Genomic DNA, 21,156 nt, shown 5'->3' on the forward strand with positions numbered 1-21,156 from the left:
GTAGAAGCGCACGCTGTGCATGCACAGACTGCGCTGTGCGGCTGCACTGGGCTAAAATCTACTCGCCATGGGCAAGTAGATTGCCTGATTTGTCGAGCCCTGCTAATGATCATAACATTACACTATTCATAATAATGGGTAATAGTGATGTTTTCTCTTTTGAAACATTCATTATGTATACAGATGCATAGACAGTAAAGCGAGGCAGGCCTGAGTCTGATCCCTTGCATAACACACGCCATAGAATTACCCAGTTAGTCCTGTATCATGCCTTGTATCTTGTAGCTGAATTGGATAAAATGTGTAAAAGCACCTGGTCAAGATTCACTCATTCAAACTCAGAGGGCCTCCCACCCACATCCGGTAATCCTACTTTTGAGAGAGTAAGGGAAGCCAATGGGAGCATTTTCTCTCATCAGCCTCCCATGATGGGGATGCCACCAATCTAGGCTTACAATAAGCAGACTCCAGCTACATAGTCTACATAGCTGAGGTTGTATACCTTAAGCCGAGCTGCCTAAGTGACTTAGAAGCTTTGGGCCTGGTCTGTATATATTGCTATAACTATGTTCCATAAGGGTGTGTGACAGGGCATCTGCCCTGTACTTAGGGTTGCCAGGTGTCCAGTTTAGAACTGGACAGTCCAGTATTTGCGCTTTCTGTTCAGGAAACAAATTGACAAAATATAAATGAGAAAATATAAATGTCCGGTATTTTCTAAATAAGCTGTAATGTAGATTGTGATGTAATGTCAAGTGTGTCCAGTATTTTTGTTGAAACCATCTGACAACCCGCCTGTACTGGCCCTATAAGGGCAAAACCCAGCCCTGAGTGAGGGCTGAGAGCAAAGCCCCAGCTGAGGTAGGTATTGCTAATTAGGGTCCAGCTGGGGGCTATAGAAAAAAGAGCTCCTGGAGGGAGAGAGGAGGACTTACTCTTGCTCTGGCTGGAGAGCGGGAGGGACCTGGATTCCTGGGAAGCAGGAGGTTGAGCAGTGCTGGGGAAGGAAGGCAGAGCTGGGGAAACTCTTACCAGACAAGGTCCCAGGCTGCAGGGCCTTAAGCAAGGCCCGAGGCTACTAGGGCTAGGGTTGCCAGGTGTCTTGTTTTGAACCGGACAGTCCAGTATTTGAGCTTTCTGTTTGGGAAACAAATTGAGAAAATATAACTGTCAGATACTTTCTAAATAAGATGTAATGTAGATTGTGATGTAATGTCAAATGCATCTGGTATTTTTGTAGAAACTATCTGGCAACCCTAACCAGGGCTGCACAGAGGCAGCCAGGATAGGCCAAGGCAGCAGGTCCACACCCCTTTGCCAATGGTGAGTGGCCATTACAAACTGCAGTTTGCCTGTGAGGCAGAGGCTAAATGAAGACTGGCAGTGGGTCACTGAGGCCAGGAGGATACAGGGGAACTGTGTGTTCCCTGGGAGGAGAACTGGGTGTTCCCTGAGAGAGGAGGACCCTGGAGTGCAGAGGCTGATTAAACACCCCCCTCCTCCGAAAAGGGATTGAAAGACACTGAAGCGGGCACTGCCAGAGGGCAGTGTCCTGAAAAGGACACCACAGTCCAAGAGTGATGCAGGTCCAGAATGGAGAGTGAAGTGAGGACACAGGGAGACACCAGCTAGAGGGAGGCACCCAGTGAGCAAACAAAAGCTAATTCCCAGGAGTCCTGGAAGGAGGTGCCATGGTGGTGAGTCCACCCTATGACAGGGTGGGATACTTTTATCCCACCAGTTATGCCAGTATCCATGTGGTGATACCAGTATAGTTCATTCCTCTTTTTATAAGCTATACTAGTTATAACTAAATGCATGCGAAGGAGGGTCGTACCATTTTACATACACTGGTAAAGTTAAAGCACTAGGAGATCTGGGTGCAGACAAGACTTAAGTTCCATTTCAAAAGCTAATCCAAGAATCCAAGTCACATTATAAAGTTACTTATATTTATTTTACCTTAGTTTGCTGATTTTTAATCAGTAAAGTCAATGAATGAGTTCAGGAGTATGGTTGTCTCTTAACAAACCAAGCAAGACGGTCGGGTGCTTGGCATAAGCAGACTAAGCAATTGTATCAGGCCCTGAGCAGTTCCAGGGGTTCCCCTATTCACTTTGTATTATGTGTTGGGAGAGAAGCAAAAATATTCCTGAGCTTAGGGCTCATAATGGGCAAGCAATGCCTCTGAGAAGGAAATTCTTTATGAGAATAAAGTAGACATAAAAAGCAACTGAAAGGTACATGGCCATCCTGTATTTCCATGAAAAAATATTTAAAGAGTTACAAGTTTCCTCGTAAAAGATTTTCCAGTGGAGATCAGGCAATCTGAGTCCATTAAAAATAAAGAAAAAACAGGCACACTTGATAGTGTGAAAAATTGCAAATCTCTTGCAAGTTGGCTAGAGGCTACAATGAACAAATGAGTTCTAAGAATAGTTTAGTAAACTTGTGTGCAGTACAACTACCTATAATCAAACAAGCCTTTCCAAAGGAAATTCCAAGTATTAAAAGGAGTGCCAGGAAAAGGAAAGATCAGGTGGTTAGCCTCAAGATGTGTTGATGAGAGATTGTTGGGCTCTGTCCTTCTTCCTTTCCCCTCCACATCTTTACAATCATGGCAGTTCCCATGACCTAAATCAGCCCCTAAAGGTGTGAAACAAAGTCATGTGGACAAAATATTTCAGAATGGAAGGCTCGATGGAAGTGAACTCTCATATGTCTCAGAGAAAGGAATGCAGATGACAAACACACTGAAGCATAAAAGCCAGCCAGGCCTACCCACGCCAATTCTGGGCCCCAGGACAGAATAGTCAATGGGGCCCCTATGCACACTCAAGCCATGCCTATGTGTGGGTGGTGCTGTGCATATTCTGGCTGGTGCCCACAGCTGCCAGCACACCCTCTGACCGCAGCTCCTTGGCAAAGGGTTGGGTAGGGGCAGTATGCAGGGACTCCTTGACCCCTCATTCCAAGTCACTGGGCTGTGCTGGTCACTTCTGGGAACAGGAAGTCTGCCTTAGCTGGGCTATGCTACCATCAGTGGCCAGGGGCCCCCAGGGCAATTGCCCCTTTGATTCCCACCTGTCAGCAGGCCAGAAGCCAAGGAAAATGGAAACAGAACTAGTAGATGCTCTCAGTGGATAAATGATATATGGTGTAAGAATCCATCAAGAAATTAAATTGTTTTAAGTACTTGTTGCTTAAATTATGAAATAGCAGTAATCTTATTATAACTTGGCTTCCAAAATGTCTACTGTCCAGTGGCCAAAAACCTTCCTTTAACGGACTGGGAAAGACCATGCACTGCCAGAACCTCCCTGTCTCCTGGCTACAAACTCACCATTAATGATCAGTAATGAGTAATAACCCGTCTTTTGGAAAAACACTGGAGAGCAAATATTTAACAAATTGACTCCACTCCTGCATTGAGTACTGCCTGGAAAAGGAGAAATAGTATATAACAAAGAGCAAAGCAGAAACAAGTACAGCTTTAGATGCTCTATCTGTAAATTCCAGCACTTACTGTTCATGTTTATCTCTTCTCTTCATTGTACCCCTCTCTATAGCCACAAAGTAGTATGGCCAGCTCTTGTGGTTTTACTGCAAATCCTGTGAAATTGTGTGTTTTCTTACAGCCCCAGTAGCTGGAATCAGGTTATTGGCTGAGAATCTCAAGTTTTTTAAAAAAAAAAAATATACTAACCGTTGTAGTTGCAGAGAAAAGCTTGAAAATGTGACCACTACGCATTCCAACACCAGACATCAATAAAAAGAACCTCAAATTTATTTATTTTTAAACTCATGATTTTCAAACTAATCCCATGATTTGGGAGAGAGCTGATTCATGATTTTTTAATACGTAGGCTAACACTAGCTCCTTTTTTATGTGCACATCCCTCTACATTGAAATTTCCTTAGTGCAGATAGGCACAATATTTTGATTTATGCCCAGTACATTAATCATCTGTGTTACTTTTCTGTTACCAATGAAAAGAAATAAGGGCAGTTTTTAAATAAAATGTTAAAAAAAACTCCTCAACATCACATCGGCTCAACAGAAAAATAATCACATCTCTAAAAAAAGAATTTTCAATAATTTTCCCGGTGCACCACTATAACTCACTATAACTCACTTCTAACCACAACTGTTCCACAGAAATACAATCTGAATAATCTGAGAAAACAGTTGGACATTTTGAGAGAGATCTGAAAGATTTATTTGATTTATTGATGAAAAGCTGTCTAGCAGTTATCATGAGCTGAAAGAAAGTTACCCTTCTCTAGGATTTACCTAGGGTGTTAAAGCCTATTTTCATTTTTCAATCTGTATATCTGAACTAATTTGTGTTCTCGGGAGCTCACTAAATTCTTACTCCTCACTTTCTGAGTAATTCTCTAAGAGCAATAATAGGAAGCTAATTATAAACAATCAACTTTTTCAGCTATTTTACATGGCTCATAACCGGTGTAGAATAGGTTTTCTTTTGAGCATTGTCATTCAGGTGTGGCCTGTTGAAGAGGTTATATTCATTTTTTATCTCACTGTGCACTGCCCACAACTACCTCTGGCTGTGCTGACTATCTTTAAGAAAAGGATTCACATTCTGTTAACTATTAACTAACCTCAAAGTGAGATGCCCAGAACTGTGTTAAGCAAATAGTTTACACATTTAACTAAAACAGATCAAAAGAATGAGAGGCAAAGACTCCCTAGAGTTTATAACATATGCAGCAGGAATTCAACAGCAACAACAAAAAAGGAAGGATAGACTTTTGATATAGATAAACATGAACTAAAAAGCCCAAACATCCCAAAACTCTGATGTTTGGTTCCAGATTTGGATCTGAACATTGCAGCTCAAACCCATTTGTTTTTATTAGAACAAGATGAATGCATTTTACCTAATTGCAAAGCCTGAATTAATTTGGGAGTTCAAATGCTGTGGACGTGAGCTTCTAGACTTGACAATTAAAACTTACAATTGCTTCCTGAATCAAATTTTAAACTGTCTTCTGGGAGGCAAAAGATTCCCTTTCTTCATGGGTTGGAGATAAAGTAGGAAGTGTTGTTTCCCAGGATGACCTGCCTATACAAGCTGTGTGCTGTGTGCTTGTGAACCATTTTGTTGAAGAGAAAAGCCAGAGGGCTAGAAAATCCTTAAGAACATACAGAGGATCTGTAAGCAACAGTAAAGAAATGGGGGAGGAGAAACCTTTATTCAGATCAATACAGAGGAGAAAGAAAAACAGGGAAAGCAGTTACACGGCCTAAGGTCAGGAACAATCTTTTTACAATTGCTATGCTGTGTTGTGGGCAGTTCCTGAAAAAGGCCAGGATAAAATATTAAGCTGAAGTTTTCAGAAAATGACTAGTGGTTTTGGAAACCTTGAGTTTCATCCTATTTTAGATACCTTATAAGGGACTGATTTGCAGAAAGGTCTGTGCTGTCAAAACCACTAGTCACTGTTGAAACCTTAGGTTTGGAATAAAGAAAATTGTGGGCCTTTGACTCTGGGGTCAAGTTTTCAGTAGGCTTATCTCAGACTTCGAAGTGAGCAACTTTTCACTTACTGTTTTTGCACATTATCACTTGTGTGCACTTGATTTGCATATAGCCCTGCTTAGATTAATCTGAAAGTAAATGTTTGCATATTGTGAAGACACACCTGGGGGGATGTCTACACTACATGGCTCCGTCATCGGAGCCATGTAGATGAGCTTTGTAGACATAGCAAAATGAAGCGTCGATTTAAATAATCACCACTTCATTTACATCAAAATGGCTGCCGCGCTGTGCCAATCAGCTGTTTGGCAGCACAGCACGGTAGTCTGGACACTCGGCGGTTGACATCAAAAGCCTTTGTCGACCGCTCCATTATGCCTCGTGGGATGAGGTTTACTGGGGAGGTCGACAAAGGCTTTTAATGTCAACCGCCGAGTGTCCAGACTACCGCGCTGTGCCGCCATACAGATGACTGGCACAGCGCAGCAGCCATATTTATGTAAATAAAGCGACAATTATTTAAATCACATTGGGGAAGGCCAATAATTTGGTACATACAGTCTAAGATCCCCATGCTATTGGTGTCATGCTAGCTGGAGCTCTTTGCAGTGCAGCCGGCAAACAGCACCATTGGCAGCAGAAAAGGGGTGGGGAAGGAGAGACTGAGGCTCAGTAAATTGACCTGTGCATGGGCAGGAGTTGTAAAAGACCTGCATGGGACAGGGTTGGATGGGGAATGCAGGCAATGCAGGGATTTGGAAGGAAGTCTAGATTCTTAGCATGTACCAGAGGTCTCCATGGTATGTGAAGGACCTGAGAGAGCAGCTTCCTGGTGAGTCAATTGATTATGCACCAAAAAGAACATTGGAGGGAGGTTTAGATTGGACATTAGGAAAAAGTTCCTAACTGTCAGGGTGGTCAAACACTAGAATAAATTGCCCACGGAGGTTGTGGAATCCCCTTCTCTGGATATATTTAAGAGTAGGTTAGATAAATGTCTATCAGGGATGGTTAGATAGTATTTGGTCCTGCCATGAGGGTGGAGGACTGGATTCGATGACCTCTTGAGGTCAGTCCTAGTATTCTGTGATTTTATGATTGCAATGAAAATAAAATTTAGGCAGCATGATGCTGGCTTTCTGAGAGCAAACATGAACTAGCTTTATTAGCCACAACACAAGCGGTTAGAATACAAACCCAAACATTGTTGACAGAATCTAAGAAAGTATAAGATGACTGAAGAAATTTACTTGGTGACTGATCTTATCTGGATATTGCAACTGAATTGTTGTTTTAGATCAGTGGTTCTCAGCCAGGGGTACATATACTCCTAGGGATACTCAGAGGTCTCCAAGGGGATGTAGATATTTGCCTAGTTTTACAACAGGCTAGATAAAACACATCAGTAAAGCAAGTACAAACTAAAATTTCATGCAGCAAATGGCTTGTTTATACTGCTGCATATACTATACTCTCAAATGTAAGCATAATATTTATATTCTAATCTGTGTAATTTAGAATTATATGGTAAAAAGAGAAAATACGAATTTTTTTAGTAATAGTGTACTGTGATCCTAGTATTTTTATGTCTGATTTTGTAAGCAAGTAGTCTTTAAATGAGGTGAAACCTGTGGTATACAACACAAACCGGGATCCTGAAAGGGGTACTGTAGACTGGAAAGGTTGAGAGCCACTGGCCTCATGATTTGTTTCATTGCACTGTACAGGATTTGTTTTAATAAATCAGTGATTAAAGAATCTAAACAAATATAATAAGAGCTAAAATATCTAAAAAGACACAGGAAGTATATAAGATTCTTGGCAACTTTATTAATACAGTTCTTTACACGCATAAGAAAGTTCTCTTACACACACACTGGTATGTTGAGTGTGTCACTATGCTGCCTCCCAAATGCAGAGCTGTCTTTTTCTGTTCAAAAGTTACATGTCTACAAGTTCTCCGTCTCTTTTCATTCCAGCTTACACAGAAGGTTAAGATGTTTTTGCCATTGGTCAGGATTTTATATATGCCCTTGATAATGCCACAAAACATTTTCCACAAAGATGTTTTACACATACTGTCGTTTCCATGGTGAGGAATCTTTTGTGCTGACCACCCACCCAGACCTGTTGTTCCTTATGCAAAGCAAGTAGAAAAGTCATGGCATTTTGCCAGTTCTTTCCCTCAGGGGAAAATAAAATCTCAGACATGTAGGGCGAGTTTAAAAGACAAAAATAATACATGTTTTCAGAAACTCAATACAGAGGCCCCAGCATTCCACGGCAGTGTCAATTGCTACAAAATCTGTTCCCATTCCCTAACAAGAGCAGGACACAAACATAAAACATGAGAAATGTTGCTTCCAGTTTGCCCACATCAACAATGCTTGTCCAATTAACTAAGGTCACATCAGCCTAGGAGACAAGGTACCCAGTATGCTCTCTCATGTAGTCTAACTTTCATATGCCTCAGTCAGGCTTCTGTAGTCATTCTGTGGGCAAATAATTCTTAATCTTTAACTGTGTTATTTCCCTGACAAGATTGCCTTGTTGTTCTCTTTCCAGAGTGCCTTTGAATGGTACAAAGGAAAAGTTAATGGAGAGCTTAATTTTATAAGCACACATTATTATGTTTGTGAAACAAAATGAACTGTTACTCCACATTTCTGAAAATTAGGGAAGCCTCGGGGGCAACATTTATGGAAATGGTTAGACCATAATGATTAAGTTTCAGATAATTGCACCATTGACACCAAGTCATATGTGCTGTATTTTGTAGTTCCAAAAATGACAAACACCATTATCTTCTCTCTAAAGAGGCACTCTGCTTCACAGGCAGCAAGTTATATGGAGCAGTACATGGAGACACCCCTCCTCACCCCAAAACCCCAGGGACACTCCAGCAGCAAAGCACAGTAAATGGGAAGGAAACTGCTCTAGGCTTTTGCAGTGGTTGTGGTGGGGGACTCCGGGCTGTTTTCAATTGCCCAAGGATAGCAGGTGGGGCTGGGGGAACACACAGGGCAGAGGAGCATGCAAGGGTGGCAGGCAGACAGACAGAAGCACGCAGGGGGAAGGGGAGGGGAAGAAGGGCAGAAATGCATGGAGACCCCTGCCCTCTCCAGGAGCTGCTGCCAGAGAGGGTGCCTCAGGTTAGCGCAGCACCATCAGCCTCTCCCTCACATACCTTCACACATGCTACTCCTTTCGGGTATATTTACACTGCAAAGTTAATTCGTAATAACAACCCTTATTTCGAATTAACTTCAATAGCGTCTATATATGCAAACCGCTATTTTGAATTTAATTCGAAAATAGTAGAGCACTTAATTCGAATTTGGTAAACCTGATTCTACGAGGAGTAACACCAAATTCAAAATACCTATTTCGAATTAAGAGCTGTGTAGACACTTAATGCGAAATAAGGGGCCTCCAGCCCTTCCCAGGGAGCCCTGGTGGCCACTCTGGACACAACCAGGAAAACTTACTCTCGCTCCCCCAGCCCTGGAGCCATTAAAATGAGTAGACTCTAGCCACAGTGCCTGTGCCAGCTCCAAGCCTGCCAGCCCAGAGCCAGCAGTGGCCACCGGGGCTCCTGACCTAGTGGCCCCAAAACATAAGCCAGTGAGCCACTGGCAGCCAGCCCCCCACCCCTCCCCAGGAGCAGTTGGTCAGCTCCCAGGAGCCTGACAGGGGCTGGAGAAGGCAGGTGCCTTCCTGGTCCAGGGTGGAGATCATGGACCTTATTCAGGGTTGGGGGAGATGCCCCCAACATCCATGATCTCTTCACTAGACAGAGGAACGCGGCCATCTATGGCAGGATAGCTGCCAACCCGGCCACCAAAGGCCACATGCGAACTCAGGAGCAGGTCTGCATGACAATCAAGTTAGTCCGGTGAGACCCCCAACCCTGGGTCCTGAGCTTCCCCTCCCCCTTCTTCCCTTTGCTTCCCCCTTCCAGCTCCCTCCTCCCAGGTTTTCCCCTCCCTTCTCCCACCCTCTCTCTTCCCCTCTCCCACCTCCTTTTCCCAGTCTCCCCAGAGGTTCACCCCCCCCAGTTTTGTTCAATAAATCCAGTTTCTATTTTTGAACATACATGTCTTTTATTTGACATCAGGAAGGGTGAAGGAAGGGCAAAGAGATTCCTTGCTTGCTCTGCTGTGGGGATTCACTCACCATCTCTCTCTGCCAACCACCCTGCTGGCCATGTGTCATGCCACTCCTGCTGCTGCTCTGCTGGCCACTTGCTCATTGCTCTTGCCATGCCTCTCCACCATCTGCCCTGCTGGCTGCTAATCATGCTTCTCTGATGCCACCCCAATGGCCATTCATGGCACCTTTCTCTCTCACCAGCCACTTGTTCACCCACTGGCAGTCAGTCTCCTGCTGATACCTGCCTTTCTGCAGTTACCTCTGCACATCAGTCTCTATTTTCAGTTCTTTGTGAGCTAGATAGAACTACTACCCCATCTCAAGTGATTTCAGCTTTCAGTGATTGTTTAGCTTTTAGAAGACAGGAGAGAAAAACAGGCCTACCACAACAGAATTAGCCTGTGACTGAGCATCTCACAAAACTAGGCTCCTAATGAAGCCTTATTTGGCTCTGTCTTTGAACAGTGGAAGGGAACAGGATAAACCAGTTCAGGGAGAACTCTTGGGAAGGGTTTGCAGCCTCCTAACCAGGATACCTGTCCCCAGCCTTCTTCCTTTTATATGGCTCTGCATTCAAGGCTCTGGCTTAACAAGGTTCTTTCAGTTGAGGGTGGCCTGCTCATTTGGGACAGGTTAAGAACAGACCTGCTTCTCTGTATTCCCACAATAATTACAACATTGGTAACTATATTTCACTATCCCTGCATTCGGTACTAAGGTGAATTGTGCCCAAAAACAGCTGAGCTGATCACTTTGATACTGTTCTTTCTCCTGAATATGTAAGAAGAACAGGAGCAGAGTTTATTTACATAAATGCATCCAAAGTCTTTCCCCCTGTAGGCTAGTTATCAGGAAAACATCCATTCAGACCCTGCTTATACCCCAATATCATCCATTTTTATGAGTTGAGTGGCAAAAACAATATATATATTTTTAAAAACCATGAAATTAAGAACTTCAGTATGGGACAATAGTCAAAATACTATGTGCTTGTTTTGGCATCTGTCAGTCTTGACTGTAGGTCCACTTTAATTTTGCTTTTGTCACCAGTCATTTTGTATTCATCCATATTCATCAAAAGAAAATGAGGACAAAGTATTTATATTACACCATGTGACAATCTTAACAAATGCCTATCACGTGTCCTAAAATGAAAAGCAGTATGCTCATATCTACTATGGCATATAAATTTGATATGCTTTAAAGGTCTCCCCTTTGCAATAATACTACTCAAGCTCAAGCAAGACATTATAAAAATACAAATTTGAATTTTTGTTAGAATTGCAGACATGTGGAACTAATTATTAACCAGCACCTCTAATCAGATATAAACACATATAAAAGGCATATCACATTTTTCACTAATGGAAAGATGTATTCATAAAAAGGGATGACTTAGCAGTATTTGATGCAATTGGACAATTCTGGTGATGTGTTCTACACTCGATATTTGATTGTTAGTTTACACGCTGCTTATAAGCAATTGGTAAATGTTCAGGGTCATTGCAAAATGAATGACACAATTTATCTGTGCCCCCAACATCGATGGAGCTGTCAACATCCTTTTGACTGTTCATGATAGTTCTAGATTCTATTTCATCGTTATGTTTCATTTGAAAATTCAGGAAATATATGATAGTGCTATTTCCAGTTAACCTTATTTAAGATTTAACCTTATTCATATCTCATTTAAGATCCTACCAATATTTCTTTTTTGAAGGGCAGAGGGGGAATATAATGTTGAAGTAACTGGATTGCAGTCATAAACTAGAACAGTTTTTCTGCTCCTTACTAGATGATAATGAGGCATTTTTAGACTCACTGTCTCTTGTTTCTCTGTTTCTTTCACTCAGTGCTAGCTTTTGGCACCCGTATTCCCACTCCTTACTCTGGGCCTGATACAAAGGCTATTGAAGAAGTCAGTAGGAGAATTTATGCATGAGTAGTCAGAACAATTTCAAACAAATATTTCTCCTATTGATTGCATTGGAACTGTTTGTGGTGTAAAATACTACTCAGGGTGGATAAGGTGGGCCTGAAGGGCACATCTACACAGCAGAGCTAAAGTCGAAATCAGCTACGCAACTTCAGCTCTGTCAATTGCATAGCTTAAGTGGAAATAGCTTAACTTAGCTGAAGGCACTGTCTACACAACAGGAAGCCAAAGGAAGAACACTCTTCCTTCGACTTCCCTTACTCCTTGTGAAATGAGGGTTACCAGGAGTCAGAGTAAGAAGTCCTCCAGCTCAACATTATTTCAAAATAAAGTCTTGTAGTGTAGATGCACGCTCTTATTTTGGAATAATGTTAGTTATTCCGAAATAACGCTGCTGTGTAGATGTACCCAAAATGATTAAGATGAACTATGCTCCTGAAGTACAGCTGAGTTTATGATGTAACGAAGTAACTATTATTTTCTCTTAGCCTGAATTTCAATAAATGTAAATGTTAACAGATGTCTGGGAGACTACAGAGAGAAGATATTTTCCTGCCTATTGAAACTGAAAAAAAAAAAAATAGGAAGAACAAATGTACAACTTCAAAAGAGTTTTTCATCACTGAGCATCACTGGAAACATCTTAATGATCCTTTTCATCTGTCTTGTCTTCTCTAAATCCCATATTTATAATACAAGGTAATTTATGCATTTTATATTACAGAGATGTTGGCTTTCATGTAGAGACATTTTTGAAATAATACAAGAACTGGTTTTGATATAAAATGAAAGGACCAAATCCTGAGGGGAGCTGACTAACCCCAAATCCCATTGAGTTCAGTAGGAATTGTGAATGTTCGCTTCACTCAGGATTTGGACCAAGATGTTCTGACTGTTCTGAAGAATGTCAAAATTAAGTCCCTCTATTAAGTCAAACAGTGCTGGTGCCGTTTTAGTTGTATACAGAACATGCCACGCTCAGTAAATTAAAGGAAATGCTGAAAAATGTGGGTTGAGGGGATTCTGTTTGCAGCTCCATTTTCCCCCCATAGTTGAATGGATGAATGCATTTGGGTTCAAGAAAAATAAAGAATGAAGAACATAGATTATTCTTAGCTCCACATATCTTGGCTTTTTAATGGCTAAGAGGTTGTCTGGGTTTTAATGTCCCTATAGGGTTGTTTACCCTTAACTTATTGGTATGCTTTCCTAAACCTTCCTGTTTTCATCTGGAAATTGTATTTATATGTACTCTAACTACAGATATATGTGCCATATTTAGAAACATTACATGAAAAATATCTTTCATTTCACTAAAATTAATTCAAAATAAATCTTTGTCTCACCTGTATACCATTTTGGCCTATCTTTTCCACCCTCCAATGTCTGTTTCCCTTTTGTTATCTTTTCTATTTATTTTATTAATTCTTTTCCTTTTTTTTCAATTTTTTATTACAAACCTACATCTCAGCTTTTTATTATCTTTTTCCTCCTTCTGTTATGTTACCTTCTTTCCTTCCTCTAGAGCATTCTCTCTCTCTCCTTTTCTCATTATTACCACTTGTTCTGACTTTTCTTTCCTTCTGTAGCATTCTTTCTAGCTCTCTTTACATCTCAGTCTTTGCTTTCTGTCTGCTCCTGCTTCTATGTCTGCTGCTTGTCTACCCCATTCACCTCACCTTTCTATATCTAGCACCCTTCCTCCTTCTAGTGCTTTTTCAGACCCCTTACCATCCTTCACATCTATCAGTTTTTTCCTGAGCTATCACATCTTCCAAAATGTCCTCCCTGTGTGTTTCTCAGCACTCACAAAGCCTCGGCCTTTCTTCAAATGCTTCATATCTTCTCTCACCCTTTTTCCTGGTACAGTCGACTTTCCTACTCCTGCTCAGCCATTGCCTGTTTACCTCTGATTTAGTAAAAGGAGCTGCAGCTTCCATTCAAGTGTAGTGCTGAATCCAGCTGACAGAAAATTACTGGGCAGGGAAGACAAGTAGAATGGAAACTGTATGTATGGGGAACAAAGGGAAGACTAGGGGCAGCAATGTTGTGCTGCATTGACCTAGGACAGCATCATGGTCCAAGAAGGTATATGGTATATGGATCATCCATGGTGATGGATTAAGGAAGGAAGCCATCCCTCTTCCACTCCCCCACCCCTTGAGGAAAATAGTGGCCTAAAATGACACCTAGCATTAGCTAAATGGTATACAAAGAAACCACCCAGGCCTTTTAAGTGAAGGGTAAGTCTATTGAAATTTAAAAACACCTGTGGTACCAAGTCTCGATGCTTGGGTTAGCTGACTTGGGCTTTCAGGACTCAGGCTGTGAGGCTATAAGACAATTGTGTAGGTATTCAGCCTCAGGTTGGACCCTGGGCTCTGAGATCCTCCCCTTTCAGGGGGTTTCAGAGCCCAGGCTTCAGCCTGAATATATACTCTATTATTTAAAAACAACAAATAGTCTGGTAGCACTTTAAAGACCAACAAAATATGTAGATGGTATCATGAGCTTTCGTGAGCACAGCCCACTTCATCAGAACTTGTTCTAAAGAAGTAGGCTGTGCCCACGAATGTTCACGATACCATCTACATATTTTGTTGGTCATTAAATTGCTGCCAGAATATTTGTTGTTTTTTAAGTTTTTCCTGTTACAGACTAACTCGGTTATCCCCTGAAGCTTTTGTATTTTTAAAGTCCCTCAAGCCCGGGACAGCTGCAGACATGCAGTGGGACTTTTATCAGTGCAGGCAAGAGATACCAGCATCTTTTATTTTTTTAAATGTTGTTAGATTTTAGTATTGTGGACTGAAGGCCTCCTTTCCACAGAAGCATAGTATGGACATTGCCACTTTCCCCAACTCTCTTGCTCATGTGCCTCATCCATGACTTATATGGACTATCTCTAGGGTGAGAGTGTAAGCCAGCCTCAATCCTTGTTCCATTTTCAGCCTGTCCCCCGAGAATTTCAAGAGAGACACCAATTGAGATGGCGGCATTTGTGATGGTGAATCCAATCCAAAGAGAACTCAACTCCCATCCACATAATACGCAGAAAAGCCTGTAAATTATATCATTACTTTGGGGCCTCATTTGACCTACTAACCATCTAGTCTTCCAAATACCTCTAGCTTAATAAATTATTGACTGTATTAATATTGTCAAAGTAATAAGAAGCATGAACATTTCCACAACAGAAATTTCCTTTTGCTTATGCAAAAAATAAAATGTGTTCAGAATAAAATTAGACAAAGAACAACCACAGAAAACATTTCGACATCATAATGAAAATGGTAAAACTTCAAAGCAATAGCTGCAAATTTTAAATTAATCTTTGTGGGTTGTCAAAAAGGACAATAAATTAATTTCAGCTGAGTGTCATAAGGAATTTATTAGGCATATATTTATTTCAGCTCTCTTCACTTTCAGAATTAATTTCTAATGAAACTAATTTCAAATAATACAGTGAAGTTATAGATGGTTTCTGATAGATAGGGGCAACTGAAACTCATATTCAAACAGTCTTAGATACTGGAATGTTGGAAACTGGAACCCAGGTCTCTAATCCAGGCCTATAGGCAGTGCATGGTCTCTGGTTGCCCCTGGCAGCCCACCAGATTTAGTGGAGAAGGGAGCTAACAGAGCTAGCTCAACAAAGGTTTGGCCCATGAAGCTCTTGATTATCTTGGATATACTGCTTAAGTCAGAAAGAGGGACCGGATATTGTCTATAACTACATGGATCCCTGGTAGGTAGGCACATACATTGGACCTTGACTCACCTGTTCCTAGTTCCTGCACGCCTTATTCCAGATTCTCCTCTGGTACTGGTTCTTGCTCCCTGCCTCTCTCTCCAGATTCCTGCTTCTCTACCCTGTCCCCAGCTCTGGCTTCAACTCTGGTTCCCGGTTCCTAACTTTTGACCACTAGTAGACTTGACCACTCAGTTTTTATCTGAACTTTGGACAATGGCCCCTGTTATTATAGTTGACATCAAAATATAGCATCTGAATGCCTCCGATTTTTAATCCTGGTCCAGCTAATCTAGTTACTCAACGAAGATGTGAAATTGAGTTTAAAGGATTTTTTTAAATGGTTCTTTTAACCATTATTGCTTCTTTATGATGAAGACCTGAGCAGGTTTTTTTTGAACAATTACTTCACATATTTTATTATTATGCATTACTGTAACCACATAAATAACAGCGAATATCCTGATGAGCCAGAGTTAAGGCTGCATCATGAAATCAGCTTCAGAAATATAGAAATTTCTATCACTCTTGTTGACTCCGACATCTCTTTGGGCTGGTGTTCTAGTAACATAGCTTGCCTTGGATTAAAGGAAGGAGCTGGTTACCTCCTGTCATCAGTCAGGAGATGCTTTGATTGGGCTACTGGCCTCCAGCTAGGTGCTTGATTCTGGCTGCTAATATCCCATTGTGTAATGGTTAGGAAGCTCTGCTCAGTGTCACTAGCAATAGCTCTGGGTCTAAATCGATTGGTGCGTTTTGGGGGCTATACTCTAGGATAGAGTCCATTCTAGGTTATGTGTATGGTTAGAGTCTGTATCCTTATGGTAAATGTGATGGGGTGTACCAGGTCCTGAGGCCCCCTGCTTAAGGTTTCACTGTCCTACCACATCCTGACCCACAAAAGGGGAAACAAGGTGAGTCCTACAAGCTGCTTAGAGAGTCTGCAGGAAAGCAGTCAATTAGAGGTCAGCACACTCATATGAAAAGAACTAAGCTTAAGCAGATTCAGTTGCTCACAGAGATCAAGGAAGCAAAGAAGACACTTCTGACTGGCTGCAGGGTCTCAAGTAGGACTTTAGCTCTAAGGGAAGGATGGAGATGCTGGGCTGTAGGGAAATGACCCAAAGAATAATAGCAACAGTAACAGAGTTAAAAGGGATTCAGCAGTTGGCTGATATTTGTAGGGTTTGTGGTTGGGGCCTGGAGTAGTAGATGCAGTACAGAGAGCCCCCCTCACCTACCCACCCTCCCTCCAAAGCTGCTATGGAAGTGGCTGAGTACCCTGTGGAGGGAGATTATACAGCTTCTGGGACGGGGCTGAAGACCCTAAAGAGTGTCAATATCAGTGCTTGGCCAGCCACCCAGGAAAAATTCAAATCTGCCCAGCCAGGGGCAGATGACCATTTCGCGGGGCCCAGCGCAACACCATTTCGTGGGGCCCCCCCTTTGCCACGGCGCATGCACAGTGGTGCCACGGCACATGCATGGGGCTTTTTGAAGTGCGGGGCTCGGGGCGGTCACCCCGCTCAACCTGCCCTATATCCGCCCCTGTTCCCAGCTCATTAGCAGAGCACCTACAGCCACCCACTGCTTACAGTATGTGTTTATATGGTGGTGCACATCTGCACATGCCTTGGTACATTCAACAAAATTTATTCCACACACTGATGGAAAAAAATTAGAGGGAACACTCATCAGTATTTACTGAACATTTATACACTAGCAGGAAGATGAACTGAACAGAAAAAGCAACTGAACTGGAGAGCTAGGATGCTCAAGGCTCATTATTGAGCCAAAAGTCTCCAGAGAGACCTTGGGGGCACTGTTCCATTCTAGAGCAAGAGCTATTTGATAGTTATTCCAGGAGGGGCTGCAGACACAACCAATGGGGGTAGTATGATAGGCCCTGTTCGACTTTTTATCCTGGAAAGGATCTACTTGACTATGTCTATCCAACCAGGTTTTTTTGAAATAAGTTATTTTGAACTAATAATGCCTGAAATAACTATTTCAAAATAAGCTTATTCTTCTTCACAAGCAGGAGTTACTATTTTGAAATAACAAGCCCATTATTTTGAAATAACAGGCTTGGTAGTGTGGACACTCACCTTGTTATTTTGCAATAATTGGAGTTATTTTGAAATAACTCCCCAGTGTAGACATGCCCTTTGTGTTTTATACATGGACTGGGTGGACAGCTGAGTCATCAAAAACCCACCTGAAAAGAAAAACTGCCAGCAAGGGTCACTACAAGAAGAGCAACCAGAGCTAGAGAGAGAGAGAGCAAGCACACAAATATACCTAATAGGAGGTTCACGAGAGGTGAGTGGTGGCATCACAGAATTCTGAAGGACTCTAGGCATAGAGATCCCACCTACAGTTCACATAGCAATTAAGATACAATCTAGAGCACTTAACAAATCAGGAAAATGTAGAACTTGATTGAGGGCAAAGAATATATAGCTAAGATCTTGAACCTCCTAGTCACAGCAGCAGACCAAAGAAGCCAATTTCAATAACAGTAGAGCTGATCCAAATGTTCCAAGACAAATTTTATAAAAAAAAATAATTTAAAATACAATACAAGCAAAACACAAAGATTTGACACAAACTGAGTGAAAATCTTTTCCTCTTTTAGTTGCTTACCTTTCCATTACTTGCTGCTCATTATGTCATAACTTTGCTAATTCTCCAGTCACTATAAAGCAGGGGTGTGGAAACTTTTGGGTCAAGTGCCACTGACCCACAGAAAAATCAGTCAAGGGCTGCACACAAATGGGAGACGCAATACATAAATAAATCCACCTCACTGATGTGGCCCTCGACCTAGAAGCAGAAGCACTTCCTACATTCTTCTCACCTACTTTGGGGTGTAGGGTCTAGGCAGGAGGGAGAGTGCAGGAGTGGGTTGCGGGTGGGAGGTAGGGTGGAGGAGCTGCTTCCTTCTCCTGCACAGAAGAGCCCATGGGTCAGATCTGGACCTGGCTTGCCTGACTCTGGCCTGCAAAGCTCATCTCTCCCTCCCCCCTGCAGCGGGGAGTCCAGCCCTGTGGAGGGGACTTTGGAGGGGCTGCAGGAACTTAATGCCAGCACCCAACTCCCCAATGCTGCAGGGAGAGGGGAGCCACAAGCTTCAGGGGCCAGAGCCAGCCCCTGGGCCTTAGGTTCACTACCCCTGCTATAAAGTTTTCTAGGGCAGGTAGGACCTGCATTTCCTAAATAAAAAAGAAGACATCTGCCATCTCTGCTCACACATTTTTGCCAAAATCTTTTCAGGATTCATTTATTCATCATAAAAAATACAAATGCAAATTGTTTTCCCTTTGTAGTGTCACCTTTAAAATACACCAGAAGGGAGGTAGCGATGGTAATGTAAAATCCTACATGACCTAGACTGGTCATCAAAAGAGACTGGTGGGTTTCAATTCCTGTGCTGCAGAGTTTTATGTTAAGCATGCTCTATGTAAGACTAAAAGCTTTTGTGATATGATGACACTTTTAAATAGAAAATAAAATGTAGCTTGGCTACAACAACAAGATGTAAGCTCAACTATATAAATGTTCTTCATTACATGACAATACATGGGAAAATCACGGAATCATGCACATTGATATTCCAACTTGATAGGGTGCTTGCTTGCTTACTTCAGTAATGAGCGCCATAAGAACATACTGGGTCAGACCAAAGGGTCCATCTAGCCCAGTTTCCTGTCTTCCAACAGTGGTCAATGCCAGATGCTCCAGAGGGAGTGAACAGAACAGGTAATCATCATGTGATTGCTCTCCTGTCACACATTTCCGCAAATGCTTTTAATGGAAAAGTTTTTCCGATAAAAGCATTTGCGGAAAAGAGCGTCTAGATTGGCACAGACGCTTTTGTGCAAAAGCACTTTTTGCAGAAAAGCGTCCGTGCCAATCTAGACGCGGTTTTGCGCAAGAAAGCCCCAATCGCCATTTTCGCCATTGGGGCTTTTTTGTGCAAAACAGTCCTGAGCTGTCTACACTGGCCCTCTTGAGCAAATACATTTGCGCAAGAGGGCTTTTTCCCTGAACGGGAGCATCATAGTATTTGCAGAAGAACACTGACAATCTTACATCAGATCGTCAGTGTTCTTGCGCAAATTCAAGTGGCCAGTGTAGACAGCTGGCAAGTTTTTCTGCAAAAGCAGCTGCTTTTGTGGAAAAACTTGCCAGTCTAGATGCAGCCCATGAATTTATCTAGGGTTTTTTTGTTTTTGTTTTTTAAACAAAGAAACAAGCAGACTTTCTATAATTATATTAGAAGCAAGAGGAAGACCAAGGACAGGGTAGGCCCATTGCTCAGTAAGTAGGGAGAAACAGTAATAGGAAACTTGGAAATGGCAGAAGTGCTTAATGACGTCTTTGTTTTGTCTTCACGAAGAAGTCTGGATGCTAATGGGAATGGAGTAGGTTTAGAAGATAAAATAAAAAAAGAACAAATTAAAAATCACTTAGAAAAGTTAGATGACTGCAAGTCACCAGGGCCTGATGAAATGCATCCTAGAATACTCAAGCTGATAGAGGAGGTATCTGAGCCTTTAGCTATCATCTTCTAAAAATCATGGAAGATGGGAGAGACTGAAAAGGGGCAAATATAGTGCCCATCTATAAAAAGGGAAATAAGAACAACTCAGGAAACTACAGACCAGTCAGTTTAATTTCTGTGCCGGGAAAGATAATTATCTTGGAGCACGTAATTAAGGAATTAATCTTCAAACACCCAGAAGATAATAAGTTGATAGGTAACAGTCAACATGGATTTTTAAAGAACAAATCATGACAAACCAATCTGATAGCTTTCTTTTTGATAGGATAACAAGTCTTGTGGATAAGGGAGAAGCAGTGAACGTGGCATTTGATGATCAAAAAATGAGGTTTACAGGATCTTTCAAAAAAGGGTTTATTTTTCAATAGATCCCCATCTAGACTACCGGAATTTTTTTTGAAAAAGCTCCATTTTGGAAAAAAGTGGCAGCCATGTTTATGCTAATGAAGCATGGGATATTTAAATTCCTCCTTCATTAGCAATTTTGACATGCCTAATCTACATCTCCCTGTTGACAGAGAGGTGTAGTCTAGACACAGCCCCTCTGATATATCACTGTCTGCCTCAGAGTTTAGGTCAGTAGAACTATGTAGTTCAGAGGTATAGATTATTCACACCCCTGAGCAAAATAATGACAAGAATAATTCTGTTGTGTGGCCTGGGTTGAGATGAAACTAAGGAGAGTCATCAGCAACACTACCCTCCTGATGTCTGTCTATCTATTTTGGGATATGTATCTGGATAGGGACAGTTGGGCTACGTCTACACTGGCCCCTCTTCCGGAAGGGGCATGTAAATTTCAGCAGTCGTCGTAGGGAAATCCGCGGGGGATTTAAATATCCCCCGCGGCATTTAAATAAAAATGTCCGCCACTTTTTTCCGGCTTTTAAAAAAGCCGGAAAACAGCGTCTAGACTGGCCCCGATCCTCCGGAAAAAGTGCCCTTTTCTGGAGGGTCTTATTCCTACTTCAAAGTAAGAATAAGACCCTCCGGAAAAGGGCACTTTTTCCGGAGGATCGGGGCCAGTCTAGATGCTCTTTTCCGGCTTTTTTAAAAGCCGGAAAAAAGCGGCGGACATTTTTATTTAAATGCCGCGGGGGATATTTAAATCCCCCGCGGATTTCCCTACGACGACTAGTGAAATTTACATGCCCCTTCCGGAAGAGGGGCCAGTGTAGACGTAGCCTAGGAGTTTATTATCTCATGAAAACAAATTGTCAAAAAGCTGTAGCAATTGTGTCCT

This window comes from Pelodiscus sinensis, chromosome 3 (assembly GCF_052426305.1).
Source record: "Pelodiscus sinensis isolate ZL-2025 chromosome 3, ASM5242630v1, whole genome shotgun sequence".
Classification (NCBI taxonomy): Eukaryota; Metazoa; Chordata; order Testudines; family Trionychidae; genus Pelodiscus; species Pelodiscus sinensis.